Genomic DNA, 13,317 nt, shown 5'->3' with positions numbered 1-13,317 from the left:
GGTAGAAACAGGAGACGATTGTATGGAAAGAAGTTACTACCGGATTCTCTTACCATTTTGTATATTTACGTATTTCCGCGAGTGATTCACGTCACTTGTGGCTGTTTGTTTTCCTTTATTTCGCTTGTAGAATTGTAGGGTTTTTTTTATATAAATTAGAGATTTTGCGGCTTAGATGGGGGGCTGTTAGGTGGAATGCGTTCAGAAATGAAATTTGACATTGCAGCGAAGTATTCTTTGGCGATCTCCCGCGTGAGAGGAGGCAGAGACGATCTCTGAAGCAACGGATTACAATGAAATTCTCACACGGCCGATCGCATTCAGTCATCATGAAAGTTTCATCTCTTACTTCTTGCATTTGTCTCAAAAAAAAAAGCGATTGAAAAATTCGCTAAACCGCAAATTGGATTATTTCGAAATTGTTTGTATAATTTGGTAGTCGACATTTTGTTTTGTAAACACGAATAAAATGTATTTCATTGAAAATAGTAGGATGATATTTCAGATGGCTTGAATCTTGGAATGATTGTCATGTATTTTATCCTGTTTTATACACAGGGGCTGAGAGGAATAAATGCTTTGTGATTTATCGTAATGTATTTAGAAGTTCTTACACAATTTTTATATGTAAAATTATTTTATTTCAATTCACTGTATGCTGTAAAGATCTGTGTGTAAATTTACGGACAGTTAAGAAGGTGAGATCGCGTAGTTACATATACTGACGCTACGTACTAACTTACTTGGTAGGTTATCTTTGGCCTGGTTTGTGATGGATTTTGTTAACAAAACTGTCAAAATTAATCTTTGACTTCACCCAGGAAATACGAAATGTATATCATATTTCTTAGTCTACAAGATTTTCTCTTAAAAACGGCCCATCTGACTATATTTTATTTAATGTTTTTCGTTATGTATCTTCAAGTCATGTTCTATTGAAATATCGTCACTGTCAGAGAACCACAAATTAAATTTGTGGGTTACAGTGACGTTACGCTATTTTTTTTTTTTGAAATTTACAGCTGATCTGGGGGGGTGGGGGGGTGGGGGGCATATATCAGTGCTATATATTTCATAAATTAAATGTTAATAATGATATTGGTCATAGTTTGTTGCTTTTATTTTAAAATTGTGTGGTAAAATGACCGTATATATAAAAAAAAATAATTATCGATGTTCTCATACTTGAAATAACACTAGAAGTGGTTTTTACCACAGGGACTTTGAAGTTGCGTTAATCACATTTTATCACAAACTGGTTCAAAATTTAAATACTTCGTGTGTAGGAGTGGTTACACATTTTTATTAGAAATATCATTCTATTTATTGTTTATATATTTATCTATCTATCTTTGTGTTAAAAAAAATCTAGGTAATTTTTTTCAACAAATATGTCAATTATTAATTTTCCACTCTAAAATATTTAACTGTAGCCTTACGCACTGATACTATTTTTGTAGTATATAAAAAAATATTCTACGAGTGTCCTTGAACACAAATATATTATTTATTGCTGTGATTAACTGTGTTATAATCATCGTAGTTAAACACTCTGTGTATACTTTAAATATATTGCATTACACTTAGATATACGTATTGTTAATTTGGCCAGTTATTTCACAATTGAGTAGCAGATACTGTTCAATAAAATATTTGTAGGAAATTGTCTTTTGTGCATGAGGTATAAAACTGCAGTGTTTCAGAAATTGTTTCTGTCTTTGTGAAATTTTCCGGGTTTCCATCGTCCATGGCGGGTGGGTTATCCAAACACGAACTCTTACCTCAAATTCTGATTCCCCGAAATTTTTTTCGTAAATGACGCAATTTTTATCAACGTGTGTTACTTTGCTTGCTAATTCCTGATGATGAAGACAGACTGTCTCTGAAACATCAGAATTTTATTAAGCATCCATTACATTTAAGTGTTGTAAACCTGTCCTCAGAATACCTAAAAGCTGGGATGGGTAACTCCCTGTCCATCCATCAGCAACTTTTTTAACCCGCCACTCCCTCGTAAGTTATACGATTTTTAATGCATTTTTTTGATTTGAAACTATAATCTATTTCATGTGTAAAATAACAAGATGTTTTATGTTTTTAACAGAAACAATTCGATACTTTTAAACTTTACACGAGCTTAGACTAAAGACTTGATTTCTGTCAGCTGTCGGTAATAACTTGATATTTTAATATCATGCCCCACAGCCATAATGAGAAAGTTAGATCCAGTCTGAGGCTTCTTAAAGGTTGCCTCGTACTGATTCATGAGAATTTTCAAACGATGACTTAAATAGAAACTGTACTGAAGTTTATTTAATTTTGGCTTTTGTGGTTAAGCCGTGTCGTGCACTGAAGTCGTTCCGAACTTCAACTTTAGTGGGTAACTGTCTTTGTAAAATGGAGACTCACGCCGATCATATCTGCTGTCCCTATGTACAAATACTAAAATTTTATATTTTTAGATTACCATGTTTAATTATGGATGGATTTCAGTTCCTTTTAGCGACCCTTCAACCGTGACTCCTGTAGGCAATTGCGTACTTTTCTACCCTCTGGTTCCACCCCTGATTTTCGGCACTCCAATGCGATGCTTCAAAATTCTGTGCCCCCATAGCAACTTGCCGTCCCTCAAATGCTGCCGGCCGAGTGCGATGCACCCATATGGGGGATCGGCTCTGGTAAAATGTCTATATTTTTGTTGCTGGAGAAACCCTCACTCATTAAGATTGGCGAAATACCACGAGCAATACTTTAACATCCATGGTAACACAAAATTTAATATTTTGTGGTAATGGTAAACGATTCTACAACAAAACGTAATTTTTGGGACGCGTCAGTAGGAAGGCAGGGCGGTTTAGATTCTACAATTATTACGTATGGAACTCTGTGACATTCTTTGCGTAGATGTAAAAATAGAACTGATTAGCGCACAGCCCAATTAACAAAAGGACGTGGCGACGATGCGATATTGATTTGGAGGCTGTGTTGTGATTTGATGTAAGCTTCCGGTGGACAGTTCTGAGAATAATCGCTTATGCGTGACCGGCTCGTTCACTAACACTGGAAGAGGACTGCTCTGCTTCATTTTGTCTGCCTGTAAACATGTTATCACTTCCGGTCGCTCAAAATATAGCGCGTAAAACCTGGCATTCGCGAACAAGTAACTAGTGGATCAAATTCTGGGATATGTTGCCATGTTCTTAATATTTCGACTTCTCGTCTCATATTTTGTAATTTAGACATTTCGCCTTGAATTATAGGATGGTTACTGAATAATGAATTGGAAATAACGTAGAACCAAGCTGTTGTGGAATTTGAATGGGTTGACCGAGGAAAAACACGGAAATTTCAGGGTAACCGCTGTTCGGGTTGAGTTTTGAATCCGGGACCTTCCGAATACGAGTCGGGAGTACTAACCACTACGTTCAGTATTGTACTATCTGAAAACGTGAAGGATTGAAACGTACAGTTCTGTATGTGTGTGAAACGTGGTCTCCCGTTAAATCAGGGAGTAGGCAGACAGACGGACGGATGCATCTCGCTAAGAATGAAAGGCTACGCTATGAGTTATCAGTCGATTTAATCAATTAACGTACGTGTAGGAAATGAAATTTTGCTTTCGTGAATTAAACAAAGACTGTCCCAGAATGGTCGCTTCCACTGGTCAAAGCGGGAAGTTAATTTAAATGTCATTTAAAAATTTGCTTCGTGCCTTAAAGGAAACATCGTTTTACAGACTAGATCTTTTACAAATATCGATGGAAAAACTGTGTAGGCAATACGAATAGTCGTTTACACTGGGGAGCACAGTGTGAGAACGCATTGTGGGTGAAATTCCAAGTTACCGAACAGCTGACTTTGCTTACGAGTACACTTACGACCTCGTAAAGGGTTACATTTGTGTCCTCCGGGCCTGTACAGTATTCACCTCGTTCATGTTTGAAAAACGCACGAAATTCTTGTCTTAACAGATTGGCTTTGTTAGAACGAACGATTCCACTGTAAACTCTGTTTAAAAGCGGTTTACTCATCATGATCGGAGAATGTCTGTTTTAATGAGCTTGCTGTTAATAAGTAAGGGCCCATGAGATGAAAGGCAGAGAGTGGCTGAATTGGTTGTATGAGACAGCTTTGTCAGTTGTAACTACCAGTCTTTCATCCGAGGAAGACTGGATCTTTCCTTTATCTCGTCTCTTCGTAGTGAATATCTCTCGGTGAATACGACCTACTTGGAAGACGCTCCACTGCTACTATTTAGGTTTATTTTGAATTAGAAACGACCATTTCTTCACTTCCTTGAGAGTAACTTGACAGAATTTGCTGTCTTCAATAACCATTCAAATATGTAGCCTACCGGGTTTAAGTCTGAACAAAGGTCTTAGCTCTCTTAACTGTTTGTATCTGTCTGTCCTTCACAAAGAGCTATTGTGGAATAATTCAGAAAGGAATTAAGGTGACTTGTCTTCTGGATTGTAGCGTCGAGTAGTGTGGTAGACGTTTACCGATATATAAGAGGCCCTTCCTTCCTCCATCATCGGGGTAATCATCACGGCGCTACAACTCGGAACACAGCCATCTTCACCGCCGTTAAGACCTCTCAAATCCTTCTGAATTTTAAGGGCGCTACTATTTTCATTACACGCTTAAAACTAGAAAGAATTTTAATATTGAAACTGCTGATGTTTATTTTTACAATTTTCCTAAAGGAATAAACATATTTTCTAAGGTTTTCGCGATCGTCTCATTTCTACATCTTTTTCACGGCTGACTGATCTCGAATGTATTTAGACATTTCGTTCATCATTATGTCCGTGAAGCTTCTTAGAAATCAGTTTCATCATGTTTTTGGGTCAAGTGTGTGCCCTCGCCTCCAATCCACGGTTCAATACTGGATACCAGCTCTCACGAGATTTATCCTATGCTCGAATCTTTTCTCGATCCTGCCAGTGCCAAATTACCACAATCCTGTACATCCAACTTTTTACATATGTCTAGGCTCTTAGAATTAAGTCCTAGAAATGGACTGGGCAAAGTTTCTTATACGGTTTCACAGATGAAACCATTACTCAGGCAGTTGGACGGAGTTTTATGATAATTTGTTGGTTCTCGGAATATTCAACGACGACATTTTAACTGCAGAAGTTATACATAGTCACGTGAGATGTATAAAGATGACCATGAATAGTAGAAATGTGATGATTTTGATATCCCGAAATTCGTCCAGACATAGAAACTTCGTCCAGTGGGAATCAAACACAGCAACATTAACTCCAGAGTTCTGTGTTAAGATCTAAGACAGTGTATTTGAAATTCATGATCAGTAAAGTGGTACTGGAAGGGCTCCATCTATCGTCAGTGGTTTCAGCGACGTCTCGTCTCCTTTCTAGACCCCGAGATGGCGGGCTACTAAAACCCAGGTATGGCTTTACCTTAACTCTCTCCCAAACTTATTCGTACTTCAATCCAGGTTTAGCAAAAGTAATTATTTTGAGTTCAAACAAATCAGGAACTGATCGAATATGGCCTCGTGCAACGTGCACAAAATCTTTCTACCAGTGGCAACACCCCCTATAATTGTTCAAAAATTGAAAAAAATATTTTTCGTGTTTATATAATTTGTAACGCTTTATTTCCTCTGTATCATTATTTTAATATTGCCCCTTACGTTGTCATTACCCACTAATCGGCTGAACTGATCTTAAGTCCACGGGCGAGGAGTACGAAGCAGAACGGGGCTGTCATCCGGCTGCTAGAATTTCAGTGCGGCTAGACTGTCAAATGCATTGATATTGTATTAATACGTAAAAAAGTAGTGCAAAGATATTTGTGAAAAACATGTAACTTCTTTATTCTTATCTTTAGCATTAGGCAGACCGTCAGAAACTTTTAAGTGGCCATGGAAAACATAGTTTAGGAACCATGGCTAGAAGCGTATATTTTAATATTTAAATTATCGTTATATAAGCTAAAAATTAATTAATAAGCAGGTAGACTCGACATTTCTTTCAGTTATTTTACAGGTTTAATTGTAATTGCAAATTTACATCTGGTACTATATTGTCATACGTAAACTTACTACCGTAAAGTAGGCTTTGAGCTTCAAGTCACTTTGTATTAAACCGCGTAGCTTTCAGAGCGAGTAGAAGTGGACTTTAGTGTCTTGTCAGGAGGAAAGGAAAACGGTTGTTTTGTGTGAAGTGGTGTGTTGAGGTGACTTTTTTTTGCAATATACTGCAGAATAACAGATAACTACAGTTATATTTGTATGATCTGAATATTTCACGACGACTAAATGTAATAAATTATTTCAACCACGTGTCGCGGCCTGCAGTCCGAGAAGAATGTACGGTTACTGTGCGTTTGATTTAAGGTACGTAGATTGTAGTTCGTTATTGGAATTTGTTTAGAGAAGTGGACACACCGAATGTATTAGACTTTTATATAGCATTTAGCCTTGATTCGAAAGGAAATCGGTGTGTAATGGAAAATACGTGTCTTCTGCGTTGCATCGCCACGTGGTCTTCTAGAACGTTCTAGAATTTGGCCATTTTCAAAATCATCGCCGTGAAAACTACAAATCTTACTGAGTGTGTAATTGGAAGTAAACTTATAATTACGTAAAGAGGGTTAGGATAGTGCAGAAAATGACAAAGTTATTTGTGTTCAAGTGGTATTTCTTCGGCTAGAAACAGAATAAGTAGGACGTGATAAGATTATTATGTGTAATGGCGGATAACGAGTGTACGTTCTCTACTGTGAAATTAAGACACCGGGATGATTGGCAACTAGGTAAGTATAACATTTTCTGCTGTGTGCCTTATTTTGATCTAAGTTTTATTTTTACTTTCTATTGTTAATGGCCTGTAAGCCTCACGACTCTCTGCACTAATTAGTGACACTAATGAAGTCAATTACTTAGATTTTAGCCTTCTGTTGATGACCTGAATTTTAACAGGCTGCGTATAGTTCGACTTGTACTCGTATTTTAAGTCATATATCAGTTTCGTTAAGTTTAACTAATAAGCGGCATCCCTATATTCAGTGAGTTTGGAAATTTATGTACTTTGAACGTAAAGTTTGAACTTTGTGAAATTTATTACGTAAATTAGATTTTTTAGTCAACACAACACAATCGATTAGCGACGTTTGATTTGACAAATTTCTTGTTTTATATTATGCTACTATTGGACGTTCATTTTTATACCCATTAGATTGAATCGGTAGTTAGAGTTTATTTACATTCAATAAATCCTTCTTCGGGCTAAAATAAAGGACAGTACAGAACTGGTTTCACGTGTAGACGTACATAAAGCTTAAGAATTTTTAACAGATGTAAAATCATCTAAGGAGAAGGATTGAGTTAAGACGTAATATTTTAATTCAGAATTAAATATTTCTTTTAAACTTTTAATTTTAGGTGGAATATTATCGAGTAACTTGATACTTGTATAATTTACTTTTTTTGATATTTAGTGAGATAAGTATTTTGGAATATGAAGGTCATATTTACGTCTTGTGTTCAAATTGTGTACATCCGAATTTATTTGAGATCTGCCCAAGATTTTCACCACAAATGTTATAAATAAATTAAATAGGTTAAACGGGGTGTTAAAGTCAGTCTTTCTTATGAAAAATTATTTCATAAATTTACTATACTTCCACTTATTTTGGATGTAAAATATTTTATTACTGTCTGTTGAATTTTCCCAGAAGATTAATTCATATAACAGTATAGAATGGAAGAAAGATAAGTTAACTGACTTTAAAGTATCTGTTGTCATAAGTGGCATTGCGTACTCAGCAGAACCTTCGGTGACCGCTTGTCAGTCGGCCTCTCTCTCTTCTGTCAAATGTGCCAAGAAGCTGACAGTGGTCATTTTTCAACATCTACATTAGATTCGCGAATTCGCTAAGCATCAGTGCTGATGCACGAAATGTTTTGGTTTATTAAAATGTATTTATTTAATTAATTGAAAATGTGTATATATTTTTGAGACACACTGTTTTAGCTCTTGTCAAAAACGGCAGCTTAAATGTTTTTGTCTTATGTCTGACTCCCAAGCTGGTATAATGGAAAAAGTCGGGCTCTAATACTACACTACAGAAAATAAAAACAGACAAATGCACTTTTTTTTAGGGCGTTGAGTGAGAGATTTTTGAGCAACAGAGAAATGAATATTCTTGTTGAGCTTAGATTAAGCAGGCAGCTTGAAAAAAAAATGAAGTATCATTCGTGACAGAGAACTTTCCATGGTCTGACGTCAAAACTTGTGTTTCCCGTCCAAAAAAGTCGAAATCGTGCTCACTCTTCTCTGAAGCCCAAGGGACGAGAGATCGGTCCACCGTCTGTCCAAAAGATTTATTATATCGGAATTTATTCCGATTCGGCCAAGGCCACAGGACCTAAACCACGTGGATTTATAATGGTCATTTGCACAGGGCGTTCAAAAAGTTACTGAAGATGTGTTTGCCTTGACGATGGAGGCAGTGACCACATCCGAAACGTCGGCCAATATCTCAGATCACATTTAACCTTTCTTACGCGTTGTTTTATTTGATTAATGAATTATATTTTTGGAATATCTCTTCTGGGCGTGGACTTGTCAAGATATATAATTTTTTTTTATTTGGTTTGAATTACTAACGGGACGAATAGATTATATTTTATATTCTTATAAGTTTTGTTTTATTTTTACTAAAAGGATTCACGGCAGAACAAACACACTGTCATTTCACTTTACTGTCATATCAAAAGCAGGGAATATAAGTTGTAATGCATAAAGCGATCTCTGTTGGAATCTAACTTCTGTTATTATAGCGAAATGAAAAGAATAATTTTTACTATCTCTGGACTCTGTAATAGGTCTGTAAGTCCACTACACTTCCTGATTGACCCATATTAACTTTTGTTGCCCTGAGAGGCCTAGGTCAGCTGTTTTCTTTAATGTAGCCACGCCCCTGCACAGAGAAGAGCAGTCAGTGAAGCGAATAGCACAGAAGAAAAGGTAAAATTGAATACAGACGAGAAAGAACAAGGACAGAGACGATATAAAGAGAGAGATGGAGAATAGGAAATGAAGGAGTAAGGCCAAAAATGACGGTGTCTGAATTCCTCTTCTACTCTTTATGCCTTACGAAAACTTTTTATCGTCTCAGGTTTTAGTGTCTGAAGTTGTCTCCTGTTACATTTATAGATTTCTTCTCGGGATGGTGCGAAATACATTGTGATACAAAAAAATTATCTTTTCCTATAACGTTGGCAAATTTTTGGTGGAATCTCCTGCTGCCTTGTGCGTTGAGATTCTGCGATAGAACAGAACCTCCGTTTGTAGCCAAAGTCTCTTTTAAAAAAAGGTCCTAACTGAATATTCTATAAGGACGATAATGCTATGGCTGGGTATGGAATAATGAACTTTACGCGGAATAGGGGAAGGTGCTATCAGGTGCTGAGTTTGTAATGTATCTGCAGTGTGGAATTACTGGGGGCTTAAATTTTGTACCGGGGCACGCACATTTGTCATTGTGATTTGGCAGTGAGCCTTGGATTTCAATATTGCTTAGATTATTTACGAGTGATTAATGAATGTTTAGTGTAAATTCATAGGCCCATACTACACGCAGGGTTTAAAATTTACGCTCATTTACACTTTATAACAACAGAAGAAACCTGAATGTCAATTCTGAGTGAGTTTAATCCTACGCAATTGTTCGTCTTTATTTATGTAATATTAATTTTAATATGGCCCTTTCATCTACGTCTGATAATGTTCTTTCTCACTTTTGATTTTCCGAAAATAATTTTGTAAGGATTCTCTCATACGCGCTTCGTATATCTTCTGTTCTAACCCCCCTCCTCGATTTAATCACGGAAACACATCTTTATTTTTGAGATTTCGTGTTTACAAATTATGAAGCTCAACGTTTTACAATTCTTTTGTCCGTGATTATTTCTTACTTTTTAATCATATATCGTATCATTAATTTGTTTATTTTAAACTTTTCCACTGTATTTATTCGTACAGATGAATGTGTCGTTTAAGAAAGGCGCTGTTGGAGTTTGTATCAGTGGCTTGAGGATTTTAATATGACAGTACGATACACTAGAACACTAATGAAAATAAAAAATAATTGTCGATAGCCTAACACGTGCCTTCATCTACACTGTGGTCTCGTCGGACACACGTGTAACAAGAGAATAATAGCAACGTTGATAGGTTTGTGATGGAAAGGTTTACAGGGCAAAATTTCTCCTCCCCAGGTATTTTTAAAACACAGTACGCACCCGTAACACATCCGAGGGCGGAACCAGAAACCGGGGAAACACACGCAAGATCACCAAAACAAACTTAACCAAACACAACAAAACAAATGAAAATTAAATACAAAAAATAGTAAAGTAATTTTAGCTAATCGGATATTAATTAATTGGGACTGAAAATAAACAGAAATTTAATTAACTGAAGTGAAGAGATCGGAATTTGTATGAAGTACTTTAAATCAGCAAGTCCATATGACGATCCTGCTCGGAACTATTACTTCGACATATTAACCCCCACGAGAACCTCAAATCTCATTTCGTGAATCTCATTTTTTGAGTATTTTACACTTTTACAAGGATTATTTGTGCATTCTGTAATATTTTATTATATAAAGTCGATCTGTATAAAATTTTTATTTATTCTGAAACCTGGTACAGATGTGTTCTCTGGGATCTGTTTTCACTTTTAATGTATTCCTTAATTTGCATTCCTACGTATTAATTTTATATGTGTTCTCTTGTGCATATGGTACCCCAACTGACTCAACGCCGTATGTTACTACGTTGTTATAAAAATGCACGAACTAAATAAATTTACTTAAACAAAGGTAAATCTAGAAGTTTTAAAGCTGCTGGGTGGTACAGTACGGTCCGCAGTCTAAGTGCTGATATCGAGGGAGTTCAGCCGGCCCGTGACGTCGTTCTGATTTGCTAATAAGACAATATTTATGAGATGATAATGTTGCGTCATTATTGTGTTGAATATATATTTGCTCAATTTTATCAGTCAAATCACAATAAAATATTATTATTAAATGTTAAAATATTAAAATATTATTACAATTAACATTTAAATATTTAAGATATATTAAAATGATGATCTCTATCGAATATTTCGATTTACATTAGAGCATCATCTTTTACACTACATGTTTCGGTTCTAAATGAACCATCTTCAGGTGTATGATCCATATAAACTCAAATGTAATATCCTAAGTGCAATCCTTCGTCAGATGTCCATCATTTAGTATGGAAATTTACTGTAAATGTAATTTGACAGGGAAAAGTCCAGTAGGTCTCGATTTACACTAGATTTAATTTTGAGAGCTCTTATCAGAACCTAGAATGTTCATTAGGGCAACATCTGTGATCCCATGTGTGCAGTGTACACATAAGATTTGAACCGAAATTATTTAACGCAGAAACGAAAACAGGAAAGTAATAATTTAATATACAATAGTATTTAAATACTTGTTCATGTAATTTGTATCTTATATGCGTCATGTTTGTGTTTGATTAAATATATTTATGTTGTACAGTCTATACACAAACGTTTGAAGTTTATTGGTGTTGTAAAAATTATATAATATTAAAACATTTTGTTGTGTAAAATATTATATTAGCGCTCTTAATCGTAAATACTATTTTACATTATATATATATTTTTTAATAATATTATATAATATTGTTTTAATATTATATAATTTTTACAACACCAATAAACTTCAAACGTTTGTGTATAGACTGTACAAAATAAATATATTTGTTCATGTAATTTTTTTTTATTTAACGTGTTACATGAAATTGCGTCCTTTCTTTAACAGATGTGTAGAATACTTTAATAGACTAATGAGAAAGGTAATAGGGAGTAATGGGGAAAATAGACTAACTAATAAATAAGCGTGTGTAGAAATACAGGCGAGAGATGGTACAGGAAGAACCGATAAATCCACCACAAAGAAACTTTATTCCGCACTTAATGCGAACCATGACCTTTCGTGGACGACCTCTGATTGCAAACATTTGCATAAGATCCATGAAGAGATGACGTGCTCCGTTTGAATTCTGGATGAAATGTAAAATTGTCAAATGTGAAACAGAACAGCTGTCATTCAACTCGTGCAGTCTCCGAATTCATTTATTTCTTCTGAATCTTTTGGAGTAATATTTTGAAAACTTAAGTACGAGGGGGAAAAAGGTCTTGACTCCTTTTTTTAAAAAAAATATTCACTGAACTGAATGCAGAAGTTAAACGTAGCGTGAGTTGAGTGTAGTAAAATGAAATTACTACACACCAGGCGTCGAAATTAATGTCTGCTCCTTAAAAGTTTAAAGCCCAATGGTAAGTTTATGTACCGGGTGTTTTAAAAAATAGTAACCCTTAATTTTTTTTTGTTTATGTGTTTTGTGTGATTTCAGTTAACACAGCGATTATTTAATTAAAAAGCGTTAACCAATTGATATTTCGCTGAAAATGCAGACTTTTTATTTGAAGTTAAAGCAGATTCAGTCTATGGTGTTTTGTAGATTTTGATCCGTTCATAGATAATCCAGATTTAGCAAATTCATAATTTACTCTGGTAATTGTTATCAAATAAGCTGTGACTTTTCTGTAAGTGGTCTTCATGTCTCATACTGATTACTGTACAATGAAAAAATGTTTTTTTTAAAATATATAACTTGTCTGACGGAGGAATCCATGTGGCGGCAAGCTAATTATGTTACCAGGAAACGTTTGCTGATAACTCTGTTGTCAACGTCATCACATGGTGTCTTACAGGAAAGGGAGGTAGAGGGAGTGGGGGGGAGGGTTGTTATGACAAAATCTACCCATTCTCAGCTCAGCACGACGTTTCGAAAAATATAAAAATTATCTTTTTTGCCCACAGTACTAACGTGAACATAGCGCATAGCTCAGTGTTGTCTTCCCGTTCCGCTGAAAAGCGCAGATTATACTGTCGTTCTCAACGAAAGCCCACTCCGTGCTCAGACAAGTAATAAGCGGTTAACAATTTTTTTTAAAAAAAAGTAGTTTGACCCAAATTAATTAACGATCACGAAAAAAAATATTTAAAATAACAGGCACTTTGTTTATTTATTCTATTCATAATTTAATCTCGGATTCCACACAGAGAACTTTCTCTGCTGCACTCAAAAATGTACAGAATTTGAACAGAACTGAATTTACATGATATACGATTTAGAATTAAATTCGCTCCCATTTTCCATTTGCTCCTCGTGATATATACTGTCACTTAGTGACTGTAGAGACACCACTG

The 13,317-nt window shown here is 35.4% G+C and overlaps 1 long non-coding RNA gene across 3 annotated transcripts in view; it reads left to right on the top strand.

Moving 5' to 3' along the window:
- Window positions 1-6,026: 6,026 nt before the first annotated feature.
- LOC110830210 (uncharacterized) overlaps window positions 6,027-13,317 on the top strand; it is a 266,347-nt gene continuing 259,056 nt past the window's right edge. For 2 of the 3 annotated variants that reach the window (XR_015532515.1, XR_015532516.1), the window contains exon 1: window positions 6,027-6,370. This is a non-coding gene — a long non-coding RNA (uncharacterized LOC110830210). Of the gene's footprint in view, window positions 6,790-13,317 lie in introns of all 3 variants that reach the window. The other variant, XR_015532519.1, reaches the window with a different exon arrangement.

The sequence above is a fragment of the Zootermopsis nevadensis genome, unplaced genomic scaffold (assembly GCF_977971745.1).
Source record: "Zootermopsis nevadensis isolate Lab colony 2312 unplaced genomic scaffold, Znev_1.0 Znev_ptg000061l, whole genome shotgun sequence".
Classification (NCBI taxonomy): Eukaryota; Metazoa; Arthropoda; class Insecta; order Blattodea; family Termopsidae; genus Zootermopsis; species Zootermopsis nevadensis.
Note: the sequence above shows the minus strand (reverse complement) of the source record. Positions and strands in the feature narration are given on the sequence as shown.